The sequence below is a fragment of the Squalius cephalus genome (genome assembly GCF_949319135.1).
Source record: "Squalius cephalus genome assembly, chromosome: 6".
In the NCBI taxonomy this organism is placed as follows: Eukaryota; Metazoa; Chordata; class Actinopteri; order Cypriniformes; family Leuciscidae; genus Squalius; species Squalius cephalus.
In genome coordinates this window covers 20,224,793-20,245,880 of record NC_137127.1, presented here as the reverse complement: position 1 = coordinate 20,245,880, position 21,088 = coordinate 20,224,793, and positions in this window count along the sequence as shown.

Here is a 21,088-nt window from a genome sequence, read left to right as displayed (position 1 = left end):
CTAATTAGTAAGTTTAACGTGCTTTGTTACTGGAAACATGTGCTTGGAAAAGATATATGATCAGAATATCCACTTGCCTAATAATTATGCATGCACTGTAAAAGTAACATTCTACTAAATACAGTCCTTTTAAAATGTCTTATTAACAGAAAAAAATAATGTAGCCTTCAAGCACTCTTCAGTAAATGGACCTTTAATTGCTTCAAGTTCTCAAGTAATTATTCAGGTCTGTAATAAATTACATTACATATCTCAAATCACCTTCTGAAGATTGAATGCATCTTGGAAGGCCCCCCCCCCATCATTATGGAGATGCTTTCATTTTGATACCAAATTACCAGAAATTTTGACATCTCTAGTAGAGTGTAGTAATACAATATTATCTCATTATGGCCAATTTGTTATGCTCTACAAAAGTTAAACATACATTTTCACTGTTATACATCAGTCTGGGCAGTGTACCAAACCAAGATCACAATCTAAAAGTTCAGGACATCCAATTTTGGTAATAAATTTGTTTAGATTTTTTCTTTTTTGCCACCTTGACTCTGTCTTGAGATTGAAACTTTTTGTTTACTGTCATATGTTCTTAAACTGTGCCTCTCACAGAGAACTACAAAAAATAAATAAAAATAAAAACATCCATTTCACACATTCTGTTAATCAAAAGTTGCTTGTGATACAACAGTGATTCTTATGACAGTGCATGTAAAGCCATAAAAGATAAAGACAGACACACACACACATACTGTATACATATACTCAAGACTCATTTGTTTAGAATAGCGTACTCCCTTTGACCACAACTGCATTTTCTTTTAATTGTTTTGTATTTCATTGTTTTTAAATATTGTTATTGTTGTTGATGATGATGTAAGGTGACCTTGAGTGTCAAGAAAGGCGCCTATAAATAAAATGTATAATAATAATAATAATATACACACATACACACACATATATATACAGCATGCCAAATATGCATTTATTCTATCTGACTTATTTGTAAGTGTGAACTCGTGAAATTTCAATTCTCCAGCGGCAGTCATCTTTGTTGTAAACGTGTGTATATAAATAAATAAATAAATAAATAAATACATTTATTTATTTATATATATGTATAAATATATATAAATAAAATATATATGTATATATATTTGTAGCAGGGTGACTGAATCCACTAATGAGGATCTCATTCACCTGTGCTTAGTTTAAGCCCCCGCCCCTTTCTTATTTGATATAAGGGATGTGTGGTTGCCACATGGCATGCATCTTGGTATTGCCCTTGTGACGTCATCCGTGGTTTCCGCAGGCTTAGACCGTAAGCTGGCTTCCTTGTCTGCTGTGTGCTGGCTGCCCACGCCTCACAGCATGTGTTCCTGACTGAGCTGCTGTACTGCAATATGGTGCGCGACTGTGAAGCGGTTTGTGTGCCGGGATCATCTAACGGCCCCCCTGCGTAACTGAGGGTCTCTTGGGCTATTCGTGAGAATCGAGTATCAATGCTGAACTGTGATCGTGTATAATTGTGACTGCGTCGCTGTTTTGCCTCGACGTTCATCGCAATAGCAACTATTAACTGGTGTGACTCTGTCGCACATTGCTATTGAGTATTGTGTATTCCTCTGACTGTGCGAGCTGGCTGGTTGTCTCCTCTGGCCGCCGCCGAATTCCATTGGTTTGAAGCATCTTGTATGTATGAATGTATGTTTAACTGTGGGTAATGTATGGTTGTATGTTTTATTATTTTGTTTATTTCAATGTCAACTTGTTTTATGTGGTACTGAGTCCTAATTATGTCAAGTAGTTTAGATCTTTGAATTATTTGACTTGTTTTATTCTTTTGGATTGTATTCATGTTTTGTGTGTTTCTTAATTTTGTCTTTGTTGCAGGAGCTGGGGGTTTCTGGAGGGTGAAGGCGAAGCTGCCATTTGTGTGGTGTGTTCACACCTAGTGCTGTGTGTCTTCTGGCATTTAACCCTTCACGTGTGTGTGTGGGTATTTGTAGTGGATTATTTGGGCGGGTTTGTTTTCCAATTTGGCAGCCGGCCCGGACCTCCAGATACCTCTGCTCCTGGTTGAGTTTCTATAAATTGAGTTTATTTACTGTGTGTGTATGAGTAGATGCTAATTGATGGTGTTCAGTTATTATAATGCCAATGTGAGTTTTTAACTTTGAAGTTTCTAGCTATTTTATTTTTCAACATTGACGAACAAAATAAACTTTTCTACTTCTATATATACGACTCGTGTCCTCTCACCCACCCACTCAAAACGAACCTGTGTGCCCTTAAGGCTATTTCCCTGGTTTTCCGGGGTGGCATAGTCGATCATATATTGCCATTTCTGTTAAAAGTGTGGTAAACCTTTCTCAATCCTCTTACACTCGCACCGCAACGCTACATATATATTCATTTATTTTATTGGCACACGTGCATACAGGGAACTAGCCTGGATGCCAGCCGAATTTAGCCCCGCCCACAATTTTTTTAGGTCAGGAAGTTCGGTCTGGACTTGATCCGTTGTGGAGCTATTATGCTCGAACAAAAGCTGTTCGGACCAATCAAATTGTCAGGGTGGGCTTTATACGATGATGGACAGATAATCAACAGTAACGTAATCATTCACGTCACCAAAGAGCGCTTGGGTTGAATTCGTTTACAACAAAGATGACTGCCGCTGGAGAATTGAGATTTCACGAGTTCACACTTACAAATAAGTCAGATAGAATAAATGCATATTTGGCGTACTGTCCGAGGAGAGAAAGTACTCCCCCCGTATTCCTGGCTGTGGAAGAACAAGCCAAGAGTGAGTGGAGGGAAGCTGAAAACTGTCAAGGAATGTTAGGTGAGTTGACAGAGTGAATAAATATATGCTTCCTCTCATGATTCCATAGATTCCGCCATCGCGTCTGTTATAGAAGATATCGACAGCGCATTCATTTTAAAAGAGGAACAGAGAACCGCGATCAAGGTAGCCTGGAAATCCAAACCTAAATCTAAAAGATTAATGGTCTGGCGTCGACTAATGAAAATCGCCCAGATCGAGGGGCGGCACCAAGCGTGCATTTGAAAATCTCGCTGCATGCAATTGGATAACACTACGACCAATCACAACAATAAACCCCAGCTACCAGCGGAGCTAATCTTATTAGACATTCTCTGATTATACTCTTACCGTATCCGGTTGGCGAAACAGCAAAAATGTCCTTCTTGCAAAGGAACGATTCGAGCGGTGTCTTCTGTTCCTGTTTTAGATAAAACGCCAAGTCTAACTCGTTCATTATAGCGGCCAAAGCCGTTTCAAACAACTGGTATTCATCCATAGCCATCTTGCAATGTTTACTAATGACTTCGACGTCGCAGCGTTGTCGTCATCTGTTTAGCTCGCCTCTGGCCCGCCTATATCAGATAACCCGATGTGATTGGTGCAGCTCAGATCGAGGGGCATATTTAATGAGCATCATTATTCGACACTAGAGTAACTCGCTGAGCAAATTCAACTTGTGCTCTCGCGAGAACTCTGGATTACCAGGGTACGATCAAGGCATTTGTCGATCGGAAACATAAATGAAAAACATACGTCACTTACTCCGTTGCTCTGATTGGTTGTAGGTCTATCCAATTGAGTGCAGAGGCATATTCTTTCCTGGTTTGGTTGAAACATGCCCTATAATCACAGCCCAATAGAGCATCACAGTCCCGCCCACAGCCCGAGAGAGCTTAGGTGCCGGAAGTAAATTTCCCATTCATTTCTCCCATTGACGTTTTGGAAAAATCCGTATCTAAAGAGTTTTAGAGCATGTCTGAGGATAACCAGCTACGGCTGAACTCATAAGCATACAACATATCATTTTGAGTGAAAAAACGAAGACAAAATCCAAAAAAAGTCAAAGGTACAAGACTGTGTACATATTTTCATTTCCAAGCGAAGGAACTACTCATCCCATAAACCACCGCGCCTCACTGAAGTCGACTGAAGCCACAAACGCGAAAGAGCCTTTTGAGCGACTTCCAAATCTGACGACGGCCACGCAAACTTTTTCCTCCAGTGAATTTTATATAGTGAATGTGCAGTTAATAGCAGTTCTTTCAGTAGTAATCGTGTAAATAATAGTGTTTTATATAGGTATTATGTATTGAATTTTAGATTTATCATAGTGTATTTTATTGTGCATTTTATATTGTGTGCGTGTGTGAAAGTGATTAACGATAACGTTAGCAACATGGTGCAGTGTTATTTTCTTAATATCCACAACAAGTGAAAATTAAAAAGTGATGGTCAGCAAACCAGAAAGTGCACCATGCCACCGGTCTGATGCATGGACCGGTGCATGGTCTGCTCTTGGACCACCATCATATTCAGTTTATTAACTTGCCATGAATTATTACACAAATGTTCAGTAAATGCATGAAGAGGTATGAAGAGGTATGCCTAGGCTAAATATTGTTTTGACAGTGGCATCATAAAATGCTTGATATGACTCATACCATATGAAGGCTACAGTAGCCTAGCTAAAGTGAACGATAATGCTAACTAACGTTACCAACCTCCCTGCAAAGCTCACCACAACTTTGTAGGTCTTGTCCCTCATGCTGGCCCTTACAAAACCCACAAGCTGACCCTCGGACACGCTACACTCAACTACATGACCTGATTTGAAGTGGTTTTCACCCCTTTGAACACTTTTGTTTTCCTCCTTGAAAAAAGCCATCATGGCAGCCAAGGAGATCAATGATTGCACTGATAAGTCTACCGTGCAAAAACGCAATGCATTAATATTTTTATTAATGATCTTCAGTCTTCACGGACCTTTGCGGGGTTTAACCAGACAGTTACACAAGTTCCACCAATCAGATGCATCACTGTGGGATTGTTCAGGATTGTGGGTAATGAAGTACTTATCCAAGACATTGCGAATAAAAGGCATTTATCTCAAAACAAGGTTAGTGCCCCATGAACTTTTGGCGTTTATATGAGCATATACAATCGCTTAGTACAGCCGTAGCTGGTTTTAAGTCTACCATGTATGGTTACGTTTTTATGGCTTATACCCCAACTGTCAATGGAGAAATTGTATTGAATTCTTACTTCCGGCACCGGCTGTGGGCGGGACTGTGATGCTCTGTGGAGCAGTATCAGACTCATATTCTGACTAGAATCTGAGTAGATTGAGCAGAGACTGAGTAGATGATAGTAACAGGGAACACTCAAGTACACTATCTGTTTTGACATGAGAAAGTAATGTTGAGGATGGTTTTATGATGGCTTTATCATACAAAAGGCAAAATGTTTCTTTATTTTTGCTCTTCTTCAGAGCAGCTCTTAAATCAAATCCATTCACATTCAAGGGTTTGTTTAAATATGCTGTGTGAAGGTACAATCCTGGGCAAAAAAAAAAAAAAAAAGGCTAAGCCAGAATTGCCTAAAAGTAAGCTTTTAATTGTCTTAACCACAAATTATTGGTCTAGAAATTAATAAGATTTAAGCAAATACACTACTTAAAAAGCCATTACTGTCTGAGAAGAACATCAAAGACAAAATTATTTTTTTTGGCAGAATATGGGAAGTTTTGTGTGGAGTGATGAATCACAATGAAATATGAGTTACATGGTGATGCTCCAGACTGGTGTGTACAAAAATCTGGCAAGAAATATAATAAAATGCATCTCTACCACAGTAAAGCATGGAGGAAGAGAGAGACCGTCATTGTGTGGGGAGCCTTTTTAACTGCTGGGATTAGTGAGCTAATTTGATTGTGAAAAGTCATGCTTTGTTTGGAGTAAAGGAGAATATTGCAGAATGGCTTGCTTCCCACAGTTAAAAAGTTATCTAAAGAGGAATGATCAGAAATTAGTTCTGATAAATAATATTGTATAATTGTATTTAATGAGCTGCTGTTTACTCACTGCATATACAGACTTAACATGTGGTCACAGGTACAGTATTCTTTCTAAGAACAGCACCTTTGAAGATAATTGTTGAGGGGAAACTCACGCACCAGTGGACAATTGGACTGTGGAAAGCAAAATTGGCTGCTCTGTGACAGATGAAATTCAGCAGTGACCACTGTGATTCTGCAAAAGACAACAAAAGGACATATGATATTTTCTCTCTTGAGGTGTTATGGGAAGGGGAATGAAAATCAATCACTGGTTGCAGACCAAACACGACTTGTAATCCCCAGTTCCTCAAAGGCTGTGGTGTTGGATCAATAGATATCTGCTGTGAACAATGTCTTATATACTTACTATATGTTACTGTGATGGTAACAGAGATGGCAGGTCATCATGTCTTATCTTTCAGGCGGCACTTTGATAATCATGAAGAATGGAGAAAGCTCTTGCCCTAAAGGTATAGCGGCCCAATACAAATTTTTTTTTTTTTTTTTTTTTTTGGTAACACTTTAGAATACGGTTCTGTCATTAATGAAATTTCTCAAGAAAAAATTAACGTAATATTGAGTCAGGGCCTCGGTTTAACGTCTCATCTGAAGGACAGTCAAGTGCTGTGACAAGTCCCAGTTAGTTTAGCACAGTACACGTAACAAGGCTTTTTTTTTAACAAATAAAAAAAATAGAATAGAAATTGAATGAAAAAAAAAAGAAAACTAGTATAATGATTCATGTTGACAAAAAAAAAAAAGCATCTTTAGCAGTTTCTTGAAAATGGCAAAAGACTCAGCTGCTCGGGTTGAGTTAAGCAGGTCATTCCACCAGCAGGGAACAGCCCAGGTAAAGTCCATGAAAGGGATTTTGTGTCTCTTTGGGATGGCGCCTCAAGGTGTCATGGAACAGAAGATTTCAAACACAGTGATGGCAATTTCAAAACACTGCTTCATGAAGCTTCGAAACCTTTACGAATTTTTTGTCTGTCAACCCTGACTGTGGGTTTTACCTGATCTCTGATCAGTTTTATAGTTTTAATTAGACATCATAATTAAAATGAATAATGGTAGTAAGCCTCTTATTGGCCTGTTTAGCTGAGCCAGTCATAGAACAAACAAAATAAACCCTGACAATTAATAAAATAACATATAGACACTTGATAATCTTAATAGTTGATTACATTTGAAAGATTTCACTTTCATTCAAAAATTACAATAGATTTGTAAAAGATGTTATGTTTGGCCCGGGTTTTGTTGCATTTACACTGTTCTGACCACTAGGGGGTCACCATGGAGACGGGTGTCAATTGTTTTGAAGCCTTGACACAATATGGCACATTTGATTCAACGGTTTCAGTGTCTCATGAAGCCTCAATCTGCCCACCACTACAAACACAGGTAAAATATGAATGGAGTTTATTGAATGACACAGGTGATTAGCAGGTGAGTCTCTTGATTGCAGATAGTTCAGGTGATACCAGCATGTGAATGAAAGTCTTATATCTTGTTGCAGGTAGTGAAGAGAAGTGGGTGGAGACAGCGATGAATTTCCCACATGGTAGGTTCAGTGTAGAATGATGAGACCAGACTAAGATGTGTGTTTGGTGCTTGCTTTTATGGAGGAACTGAAGAGGCTGATAGCAGACAGGTGTGGTGATTGTTGAGTGTGAAGAACAGGTGGTAGCCAGAGAGGATGATGGGAAATGTAGTGTGCTGAGGTGACTGGTCTAGTGACTGAGGAATGTGACAGTAAGCTTCTAGAGGGCACATAAGTATGATATATAGATAACTTAAAATAAGGAAATATGAAAATGTAAAATAAGAACATTATTTTAAATGTTAAACGGAAGACACCCCAGTTAGATAGGTTAAAAAAATTAACTAATAGATATTTACCAAGCCAAATATATGTGAACATGCTTCAGCCAAACATGGATATATTCTTAAAGTCTCATCCGTTTCTGACTGCTAGACTTCAAAACGGAACTAATATCAACTTCCCCAGTTGATTGATTACATTAAAGTTGACAAATGATGCCCCTTTTCACAAGATGTATTATAAATCTAAGGTATCCCCAGAATGTGTCTGTGAAATTTCAGCTCAAAATACTCCCCAGATAATTTATTATAGCTTGTCAAATTTGCCTTTTTTTTAGACACCCCTCGCTGCAGCCTGTAGCACGACGACGTAGCTGGATGATCCAATATGTACTGGATGGAGGTGTGTTTGGGTTATAATTCGCATTCGCATGCGCTGGTCTTAAGTGACATGTGCTCAGGGACATGCACAGACATTTTGAGGGGCAGGGGCTCAAGTGAAATAAAGGGCACTTCTCATAATTACGTTTTTTTTTTTTTTTTCAACTCTGACTTCCTTTTTAAAAAAAAATATTAAAAAAGTTAATTAATTTTATCTTCCTCAAACTCACGCAATTGTTTCATTTTCAAAAGATGTCTACAAAATAATCAGTTCACACAGAAACCATGGTCTCCTTAGTATTCACTAGGTTTATAGAGCAGCAAAGGAAACCATTCCACAATGTGCATGTTTTGAGAAAACATTTTCTATGCTACTAGTTTCAAGTATATATTTATTAATTGTTTAAATACTTTTTGTTTCACAAGCAAAATAACTATTTAGCTTCACACAACCAAGCATCAGAATACTGAATTGCCTTAATGTTTTAATCAAATACATTGATATTATTATTGCTATGCATGTACTCACACACACACACACACATACACACACAATAACTGATGGTGACTGACATGGACTTAGTTTCACATTTGAGGGAGGACTGTATCATCATAATCAAATAAAACCTTCAAAATCCACATTTAGATGGAGTTTGTTTTAAACCTACTACACTCTTAAAAATATTATGTGGCTTAGTAAATATTACAGAAATATTGAACTTTATTAACTTAATAAAATCTCTGAAAATCTTACTTGATTGTTTGAATTAAACTTACCAAAATAATTGAGTAAAAAATCAATAGGCTAAAAGCCAATGTCATGTATGTATTTGTGGTTGTATGGAATACTATTTTATAAAGGTTTAAAAAGTGAAATTACTCATAAATAAAAAGGTAATTTATTGTTATTTTTAATGTTTAATGTTAACTTATTTCTACTCAGTTTTATTTATTAATGTACCAGATGCAGTTACTCAGATTTACTACATTTTTTAGAGTGTATCCTCCATCTGTTTGCATCTGTAGATTTCTTCTAAATTCACCAATTTAGATTTCTAAATTTCAGGGGGAAAGACTCTTGATGTAAGTCATTAACTGGGGACGTTCTGTATGCAAATTAGGCGTCAACTAGTTAAAATGCGCACATTTGCATCTAATTGACAGGGCAATGCAGGTAAATAGGATAAACAAAATAACTAAAGCATATCACCTGGTGGTGATATATGCTTATTTTATTATTAACTTATTTTTATTACATGGCTTGGTTGAATTCCAATGTAGAATGCGGTCTGTTATTTCTTGATAACAGACCGCTGTGCGGAGTATAACAGACCGTTGCTATGGACTCACAGGATTCTAACCGTAGAGACGGAGCGTACTATTTTCTTTAGCGGAAGCAATACCATCGGGTTTAAATCAATAAACTCCCTTTTAAATCAATATTTTGTGTCAAATTAATTATTTATTTGGTAGGTAGCCATGTAATAAGCGGGATAATGTATAGCGATGATCCCTTACACATTAGTTAGTCTAGTAGCTCATGAGGCATGCATGCTAGCAAAACACAGGTTAACTATATTTGTCTTTGGCTAATCAGCAGTAAATTCGAGCCTCGACTCAATTTCGAGGCACTGGTAGTTTAATCTTTTGTTCATCGCCAGCGCCACTCACCTCAGCACAAGCCAAGAAAAACACTGCTGGGAGGGGCTGCTGCTGCCTGCAGGTGTGTGTGTGTGTGTATAATGTGTGCCGATGTGGGGGGTCAAGCCCCCTTTGATGTCTATGTGTGCACGTGCCTGCATGTGCTCAATATTGTATTGAGATGATGTTCTAACCTGTGTAGTAGTAGTAGTAGCCTACTGATAAATAGTAATAAGTAATTATTGATGAATAAGTAATTATTTACATAAATGTGATGCTTTCCTAGTTTCTCTCTACATACATGCAAAATAGTTAATTTTACAACATTTTAAATCACATGATTTTAAACCTAAATGTGATGGATTTAATGCGTGTATACAGAACATTTTAAAATAAAGCCATTTTATTTTATTCAGGTCATATTTGCTGTTGAGTGGAAGCAAAAATGAGTCAAGTAGGCTAATTGTCTCTGTAATTTTAATCCTGTCACGTAGAGACTAAAGAAACTCAGGGAGGACTCAATTGCAAAAGGAAATAAATGTTTATTTACAAAAGAGAAAACAAAACACAAAACAAAACCCACAAAGGGGAAAACATAACTAAATACAAAACAACAACTTCAAAAAGGAACATACCAAACGGGTCACGGGAGAACAGGAGAACATTACAAGACAACGAACCAGCACAAGACTACAAACACAAGGAGGCTAAATAGGGGAACAAACAAAAGGAGGGTAACGAACACAACAGGTGGGGCAAATTAACCAATAACTGGATAACAAGATGGGAGGGGCTAAACGACAGACACGAGCACATGGCTCAAAACAATAAAACACCCAAGTGCATGACAAGACAGGACAGGCATGTGACATAACCCCCTCCTTAAGGAGCGGCTACCAGACGCTCCACTAGGACAGGAGGGACGGACCAGGGCGGGACGGGAGGGACGGACCAGGGCGGGACGGGAGGGACGGACCAGGGCGGGACGGGAGGGACGGACCAGGGCGGGACGGGAGGGACGGACCAGGGCGGGACGGGAGGGACGGACCAGGGCGGGACGGGAGGGACGGACCAGGGCGGGACGGACCAGGGCGGGACGGGAGGGAGAGACCAGGGCGGGACGGGAGGGAGAGACCGTCCATCGGGCGGCCAGGGCGGAGACTTTCCCTCGGGCGGCCAGGGCGGAGACTTTCCCTCGGGCGGCCAGGGCGGAGACTTTCCCTCGGGCGGCCAGGGCGGAGACTTTCCCTCGGGCGGCCAGGGCGGAGACTTTCCCTCGGGCGGCCAGGGCGGAGACTTTCCCTCGGGCGGCCAGGGCGGAGACTTTCCCTCGGGCGGCCAGGGCGGAGACTTTCCCTCGGGCGGCCAGGGCGGAGACTTTCCCTCGGGCGGCCAGGGCGGAGACGACCCTTCGGGCGGCCAGGGTTCAGGAACTGGAACCACCGGCTTGGGCACTGGAACAGACACCACTGGCTCAGGCACTGGAACTGGCACTAGAACTGGCACCACCGGCTCGGGCACTGGAACGGGCACTGGAACTGGCACCACCGGCTCGGGCACTGGAACTGGCACCACCGGCTCGGGCACTGGAACCACCGGCTCGGGCACTGGAACTGGCACGGGCACTGGAACTGGCACCATCGGCTCGGGCACTGGAACTGGCACCACCGGCTCGGGCACTGGAACTGGCACCACCGGCTCGGGCACTGGAACTGGCACCACCGGCTCGGGCACTGGAACGGGCACGGGCACTGGAACCACCGGCTCGGGCACTGGAACGGGCACGGGCACTGGAACCACCGGCTCGGGCACTGGAACTGGCACCACCGGCTCGGGCACTGGAACTGGCACCACCGGCTCGGGCACTGGAACTGGCACCACCGGCTCGGGCACTGGAACTGGCCCCACCGGCTCGGGCACTGGAACTGGCCCCACCGGCTCAGGTTCAGGAACAGACACAGACACTGGCTCCGGCTCAGGAACTGGAACAGACACAGACACAGGCTCAGGAACAGACACTGGCTCCGGCTCAGGAACAGACACTGGCCCCGGCTCAGGAACAGACACTGGCCCCGGCTCAGGAACAGACACTGGCCCCGGCTCAGGAACAGACACTGGCCCCGGCTCAGGAACAGACACTGGCCCCGGCTCAGGAACAGACACTGGCCCCGGCTCAGGAACAGACACTGGCCCCGGCTCTGGCTCAGGAACAGACACTGGCTCCGGCTCAGGAACAGACACTGGCCCCGGCTCAGGAACAGACACTGGCCCCGGCTCAGGAACAGACACTGGCCCCGGCTCAGGAACAGACACTGGCCCCGGCTCAGGAACAGACACTGGCCCCGGCTCTGGCTCAGACACTGGCCCCGGCTCAGGAACAGACACTGGCTCCGGCTCAGGAACAGACACTGGCCCCGGCTCTGGCTCAGACACTGGCCCCGGCTCAGGAACAGACACTGGCTCCGGCTCTGGCTCAGGAACAGACACCACCGGCTCAGGAACAGACACTGGCCCCGGCTCAGGAACAGACACTGGCCCCGGCTCAGGAACAGACACTGGCCCCGGCTCTGGCTCAGACACTGGCCCCGGCTCAGGAACAGACACTGGCTCCGGCTCTGGCTCAGGAACAGACACCACCGGCTCAGGAACAGACACTGGCCCCGGCTCAGGAACAGACACTGGCCCCGGCTCTGGAACAGACACTGGCCCCGGCTCTGGCTCAGGAACAGACACTGGCCCCGGCTCAGGAACAGACACTGGCCCCGGCTCAGGAACAGACACTGGCCCCGGCTCAGGAACAGACACTGGCCCCGGCTCAGGAACAGACACTGGCCCCGGCTCTGGCTCAGACACTGGCCCCGGCTCAGGCTCAGACACTGGCCCCGGCTCAGGAACAGACACTGGCTCCGGCTCAGGAACAGACACTGGCCCCGGCTCTGGCTCAGACACTGGCCCCGGCTCAGGCTCAGACACTGGCCCCGGCTCAGGAACAGACACTGGCTCCGGCTCTGGCTCAGGAACAGACACCACCGGCTCAGGAACAGACACCACCGGCTCAGGAACAGACACCACCGGCTCAGGAACAGACACTGGCCCCGGCTCAGGAACAGACACTGGCCCCGGCTCAGGAACAGACACTGGCCCCGGCTCTGGCTCAGGAACAGACACTGGCTCCGGCTCAGGAACAGACACTGGCCCCGGCTCAGGAACAGACACTGGCCCCGGCTCAGGAACAGACACTGGCCCCGGCTCAGGAACAGACACTGGCCCCGGCTCAGGAACAGACACTGGCCCCGGCTCAGGAACAGACACTGGCCCCGGCTCTGGAACAGACACTGGCCCCGGCTCAGGAACAGACACTGGCTCCGGCTCAGGAACAGACACTGGCCCCGGCTCTGGCTCAGACACTGGCCCCGGCTCAGGCTCAGACACTGGCCCCGGCTCAGGAACAGACACTGGCTCCGGCTCAGGAACAGACACTGGCCCCGGCTCAGGAACAGACACTGGCTCCGGCTCAGGAACAGACACTGGCCCCGGCTCAGGCTCAGACACTGGCCCCGGCTCAGGAACAGACACTGGCTCCGGCTCTGGCTCAGGAACAGACACCACCGGCTCAGGAACAGACACCACCGGCTCAGGAACAGACACCACCGGCTCAGGAACAGACACCACCGGCTCAGGAACAGACACCACCGGCTCAGGAACAGACACCACCGGCTCAGGAACAGACACCACCGGCTCAGGAACAGACACCACCGGCTCAGGAACAGACACCACCGGCTCAGGAACAGACACCACCGGCTCAGGAACAGACACCACCGGCTCAGGAACAGACACCACCGGCTCAGGAACAGACACCACCGGCTCAGGAACAGACACCACCGGCTCAGGAACAGACACCACCGGCTCAGGAACAGACACCACCGGCTCAGGAACAGACACCACCGGCTCAGGAACAGACACCACCGGCTCAGGAACAGACACCACCGGCTCAAGTGTGTGCGTAGCCCACACACACCACATGGCTGTGGCCATAATGGCCAGTGTCGCGGTCACTGAGGGCTCAGGCTCAGGAACAGACACCACCGGCTCAGACACAGGCTCGACGGTGGCCATCTTGTCAGGGGACACAGGCTCAGCAGGCGTGACGTGAACAGGCTCGGCGGCGGCCATCTTGTCCGAAGACACAGGCTCGGCAGGCGTGACGTGAACAGGCTCGGCGGCGGCCATCTTGTCCGAAGACACAGGCTCGGCAGGCGTGACGTGAACAGGCTCGGCGGCGGCCATCTTGTCCGAAGACACAGGCTCGGCAGGCGTGACGTGAACAGGCTCGGCGGCGGCCATCTTGTCCGAAGACACAGGCTCGGCAGGCGTGACGTGAACAGGCTCGGCGGCGGCCATCTTGTCCGAAGACACAGGCTCGGCGGCAGTGACGACCATCTTGTCCGAAGACATAGGCTCAGGAACAGTCTCTGGCTGGGCAGACGTGACGTGAACAGTCTCTGGCTGGGCAGACGTGACGTGAACAGTCTCTGGCTGGGCAGACGTGACGTGAACAGTCTCTGGCTGGGCAGACGTGACGTGAACAGTCTCTGGCTGGGCAGACGTGACGTGAACAGTCTCTGGCTGGACAGACGTGACGTGAACAGTCTCCGGCTGGGCAGACGTGACGTGAACAGTCTCTGGCTGGGCAGACGTGACCTGAACAGGCTCTGGCTGGACAGACTTGACCTTCCTCCTTCTCCGCCTACGACGGCAAGGCGGTAGCACCGAGCCCACCGCCTTAGGGGAAGTTCCACTCACCAGCTCAGGTGTGTTGGTAATCTTCTCAGGAGACCCAGACGTGACTGCTGTATCCCACTGACTCCGATGCTCAAGGTATCTGGAAAAACCCCAAAAGTCCAGGATTTCCAGACCCTTCATTTCCCACCCCGGCAATGGGTCATCAAGACAGGAATTAAAAATTTCTTTTAATGCTGCCTCATTGTATCCCATACCTCTTGATAGAGTCCAAAAAAATTGAGCTAGTCCACCCACCGACTGTCCCTGTTGGCGTAATGATGTTAGATTACTGAGTCGTCCCCTCCTCTCTTCATTGGTGGTAGGGGAACAGATTCGGAAACCTGTACTGCTGGATCTAAACATACTTCCTTTTGCTGAGTCCTCGAAATGGCTGGTTCGTTCTGTCACGTAGAGACTAAAGAAACTCAGGGAGGACTCAATTGCAAAAGGAAATAAATGTTTATTTACAAAAGAGAAAACAAAACACAAAACAAAACCCACAAAGGGGAAAACATAACTAAATACAAAACAACAACTTCAAAAAGGAACATACCAAACGGGTCACGGGAGAACAGGAGAACATTACAAGACAACGAACCAGCACAAGACTACAAACACAAGGAGGCTAAATAGGGGAACAAACAAAGGAGGGTAACGAACACAACAGGTGGGGCAAATTAACCAATAACTGGATAACAAGATGGGAGGGGCTAAACGACAGACACGAGCACATGGCTCAAAACAATAAAACACCCAAGTGCATGACAAGACAGGACAGGCATGTGACATATCCTAGAGGTAGGCCTACAATACAATACGGTCTGTAAACAACTTAAAATACCAGTAGGCTACACATTCAAGGGAAAATGCAAAAATAATAGCAGCATCAAGAAACTAAATCTTGTCAGAAAAAAAAGTGCTTAATGATATTTTGCCTGGTAAGAGTTCCTTCTTTAATGGCTATACTAATTTTTCCACAGTGATCTATACATAAGGTTCCTCTTGCCACCCGTCCCTTAAAATACGGAATCGTCCCGTATTTACAAGTAAGATGAAGCGTCCCATATCAAATCAATAAGGGACGGGATTTGTCCCGCATTTTTCATTAGGCCCACACATAGTTGAATTAAAACATAAGGATTTTGCAGTATGGATAATACTAATAGCAAATATAAAGAAATCAATTTCACAATAAGTAGTAGAGAAGCTCATTGCATGATTGCATTTTAGCGTCTTTGTTTCTATAGCGACAGAGTCCACAGAGTTTTATGTACGAACATCATGCCATTTTTAAAAAAACCCTGAATTTAAGTTTAATATACAAACTGATCACAGCAGCCAGATCACACAGTTGTCACTCAAGTGATAATTTATATTTAACTTAAATTCAGTTTTTATTTATTTTATTTATTTGTACAGACCAAAACACACCACCGTGCATGCGTGTCCAGTACATGTCGGATCTGATCCAGCTACGTCATTGTGCTACAGGCTGCAGCGAGGACCTCTTGCTTTTTTGGGGTGTGAGCCACTGATCTATATATATAATGTCATTATATAGATCAGTGGTGTGAGCAAAAAACGCGCCGTTTTGGTGTGTGTCCCTTTAAATGCAAATGAGCTGCTGCGCCCCGCCCCCGTTCAGAAGGCGCAAGACGGCCGATCCTTTACACCAGCTTCAGATAACAGCAATAACAAAACACGCGAATCTCATCCAAAATCTCAGAGTGCACCTGAGAGACTCAGGAAGAGGTTGCAACTTTTAGATGCACCTGGACGTTTCTAAATGGTTAGTGGATACATTTATGTAGTTTTTGTGGAGTTGATTCATTGATATCATCAACTTGCATACCGTCATGTTTAACTTTTACACAAGTTGACACAGTTCCCTGAGGTCATTTTAAAAGACAGCAGTGACAGTTTTGGGTCAAGTAGTGTTCTGTGCTCGGCTGTGCAGCCAACGACAGAACAGTTTGCATGTTTTGCTCGAACTTTTGCCATTCCAACTGGTTAGGCCATACACTGTTGTCGCTTGTGAAAAACCTTCAGAGTATAGCCTAGATAGGAATAGAACTGTAAAGTTTGGAGTATGTGCATGCTTAAGTGAATAGAGATTTCTGGTTCAGTGCAGGAGAAAAAAAAATAATTTTGAGAAAACAGCCTTTAAAAATATGTACTAGTCTGTAATTGAAATCTACAGACGCAAATAGATAGCTACAGATATTTTTGATTTTTTCTTTCCAACAATCTGAAAAAAACCCCACTGCAAAATCTAAAAATTGACAGGTGCATGAAAAAAACTGTGTTTTTGCCTGTAATGTTTTTGACTGTTTTTCTTGCTCTTTTGTAATAATTTGATTATACTCATTCACAATCCAAAACCGTTTAGCTATAGCTAAGCTGCATAAAAGATAGCTTATTCAGAAATCGTCAAGATTATGACATTTGAACCAGAAGCATTAGCATATAACTGACTACTGTTGAAGATTTTTCCCTAAACCTAACTAAGTCCTATCTCATCTGACCTAAACCTACCCTATAATAGGCCTATAATATTTATACTCTAGCGCGTCTACACATCGACGTCGGCTAAGTACAACCTACCCTAGCGCGTCTATACATTGACGTCGGCTGAGTACAACCCTATACTCTAGCGCGTCTACACATCGACGTCGGCTGGGTGCTAATCCTACACTCTAGCGCATCTACACATTGACGGTGGCTGAGTCTAATCCTATACCCTAGCACGTCTACACATCGACGTCGGCTGGGTACTAATACCTGTTCCCGCAACTAGCTTACTTCCTGCGCAGGAATGATTGACAAACAGACCTCAGCAAATGTCCTTTAAATGCTTTAATCACAGCCGGAGGATCTCTCAAGCAGTTCTCAGAGAATCTCCCCCAAGAAGAAGCAAGGCCGGAGGATCTCTGACAAATTCCATTGAGAATCCCACCAACTAAAAGAATACAACAGTTTTTATAGAATAAGGAGGTATGGCAAAAATGTCATACTGCATTACATAATTTCCCCACAATTTGACTGATATTCATAGACAAACCTTTCAGTTACCAAGCAAACTTTTTTTAATGATTACTTCATTGTTAATCACAAGGTTCAAATTTAGTCATCTGTCTAGTTTCAATTCCAAAACTTGTTATTTATACACTCACACAACCAAAGTCAAAGGGGTATGGCAAAAATACAACATCCAAAAACACAGGACAGAACGTTTCAGTACATTGTGTTTCAAAGTGTTATCATGTTAGGCCTGAAAAGAGAAGTAACGTTAGATGTTAGAAACATGGTTAGTTTAATATACAGTTTACTATTTTATATATTAAAAATCTACCACACTACATTTACCAATCAGCTCCTATTCAGTATTTAATACTGACCCTGTTCATGAATGAAATGCACTGTGCACTACAAAAGTCTTAAAGGCACAGTATAGGCTGTTTAACTTAAGTACATTATGACACCATTATGATTTTGAAACTTTGACTGACGTTATAAGTGGACTTCAGGTGTCTTATCTGTCATCCAATAACTTTTTACCAATGAAAGCATGATGTATTCTGTCAGTCTGTGGATTTTCTCATTTATATGCATCCTGTCCCCAGGGTTTTGTATGTGAGTTTTGACCTTGTGTTGGCAGTATATCTTCGAGGAGATTATGGAGTTTGGAGACCTTGCTAAAGGAATTACTCTGACCCTGAGTAGATAAAACCAGAGAAAATAAACAGAAACGAAGCACACAAACATCCTTAAATCCCTCAGCCAATCAGTTCCACCGCTTTTTGACAGCCATAGATCAACCTGCCTGATAAACCCAGAGAATTATTCCTGTTAATGCATCTGTGAATAGGTATGTTTGTGCAAAAGTAGAGTGATCATGACAATATCAATATCTCAGGTGGGTAGAAAACAACCTTCTGTTGTGGCACACAAGAGACTTGACTTGCAATTGATTTCAGAAGAGTTTGTCTTTATCATGTTGCTAAGATAACCACGTGGTCTTATATAAGCAATAAAGCATATAGAATGTGCAAATACTGGGTTAAATAGAATATTTTTAATTAGACTAAATTCTTCTTAAAAAAAACAAAAAAAAACTAAAAGGAACTAATTGGCTGAGGGTTTTAAGTATGTTTGTTCGCTTTGTTTCCGTTAATTTTCTCTGGTTTTATCTACTCGGGTCAGACGTGTGAAGTGAGAAGTCAAATTTACCTTCATCTTCAGACATTTAAGAGGTATTTGTAGCATTAAAACATCCTGCAAGTTTCATTGCTTAAAAGTAAAACATCCTTATAAATTTGTTAAGCTCCAAAAATGTCTTGCTTGGATCCTGAGGGATTTGTGATGTCACACAGGCAAATATCGACAAACAGTTTTAGGCCTGCATCATAACAACATAGGCCCCGCCCACTGACATTGAGACGCTTATCGGCTGACACTTGCCTACACTGGATGCTAGCATCGTGTCGCCTGTCAAAAGTTAATGGAACCCTTATAATCACTGACGCTGTCTACACTGGTTACATTATACTGATGCACGTTCAGTTTCTGACCACGCACTTAAATCTGTAGCTGTAGCGTATTGGATCTGACAGCAGCTACATCTCAAACCGCAAGTAAACGATTTCATAATGCTTTTTCTGTAAATTATTTTATATGGAAAAGGTTTTAAAAAGGAAAAGGAACTAATCATAACAGTGGTCATTTACTAACAAGCCTTAAAGGACACACACACTCACACACACACACACACACACACACACATGTCTGGTTCACTATCTTTGTGGGGACTCTCCATAGACGTAATGGTTTTTATACCGTACAAACTGTATATTCTGTCCCCTTACACTGCCCCTACCCCTAAACCTACCCATCACAGGAAACATTCTGCATTTTTACTTTCTCAAAACAACTCATCCTGTGTGATTTATAAGCCTTTTGAAAAGTGGGGACCGCTGGCTGGTCCCCACAATGTAGGTGATCTCAGGTTTTACTATTCTTATGGGGACATTTGGTCCCCACAATGCAATATAAACAAGGGCACACATACACACACACACACACACACAGTCAGAAACGGATGAGACTTTAAGATTATATCCATGTTTGGCTGAAGCATGTTCACTTATATTTAGCTTGGTAAATATTGAGTTAAAATTAGTTGTATTATTGTCTCTAAGACAACAAGTAATTTCCAGAGAGAGATGTGAGTTGTAGTCCTTGGTGACTGTGGAATTGCAGTGCTTTTCTTTGGTTGGCATGTCTGAGAGATGAATGAATGATTGATCACGATTCTTCTCCTTTGTGACAGTGTGAAGTTTCCACCAGAGAGCTCTCCGATGGTTCTCCTGAAACATTCATGGGAACTCAACTTCTGTGAATTTCCATTATGCATGTATAGTTCATTATTTGGTTATGTATGAAAGGGGAATTTTTTTTTATCTCAAAATAATCTCAAAACCGTTTGGTAAATATTACACTTTTCATGAGACTTATCATCAGAAGCCCCGCCAATGACCTGTCTGGTGCATGCAAGAGTTTCACAGTCACACAAAAGGCAAACAAGCTCGCAAAATACATAAAAAGAATATCCCTTTGTCGTGAGAATGGAGAGGGAGACCAAAGTAGTTGATAATATACTTTCAGACAGAGCACATATGATATAAAGAGCTGGGGGGAGGCAGGCAGACAGACATGAAAAGTTCCAAAGCAGACAATAATAATCATTATTCTTCTAAAAAGCTAAAAAGGGAAATGGAGGAGAGACTGACAGTGAAATAGACTGAGACAGAAAGGCATGAAGTGATGGATTTATGAGGAGGATAATGGAGGGCTGCCCCTTCTTCTCCTCTGTAGAGTTTGCTGAGATAGTAAGATCTCTATACATTATTCATCCAGTAGAGGGTAATTGGAATCAGCTCATCCCCGATTTAGATGGAGGTTTGGTATGTGATGCAAGAAAATCATTTTTGGGTTGCATTTTTTTTCTTTTAATTATTATTAAAAAAAACCCCAACTTATATGATTTAATTATCTTGCACTAATATTATTACTGGCTTCTTTACTAATATCTCATAACAACAATAAGATTTTAACCACAATTAATAGGTGGTGTTAGAAATGCAAAGTGTAAAATTGTGTAGTTGATGTTGACCGTGGTTCTCTTGCCCAATTTGAAACTCGTTGCACTAGAAATCTGGGCGTTCTGTTTGATCACTACCTAAAATTTGATAAACAGTAGCCTAGAAATATAGACGCACCCTAGCGGCAGCAAATGTAATTTGCAGCCAGGGTTATCTAGCAACTCTCCGTTGGCTTGCAAGCTGGAAAAAACAAACTCTAGTCAGAGTTGCGACGGTTCTGCGTCAATTCCCTGCTACTTAAAAAAAAAAAAAAAGACGATGGCGGCTGCTGCTGGCGAACAGCGGTCTTTCGAATCGGCTTTGGCTGCGACTCTGGAAGACTTGGGGTTAAGCTTTTCTTTGAGAAAAGAACAAATAACATATACCATACACGGAACACTCCCCCATGGACTCATTTCCGTCGCTCTGACTACGTCACCT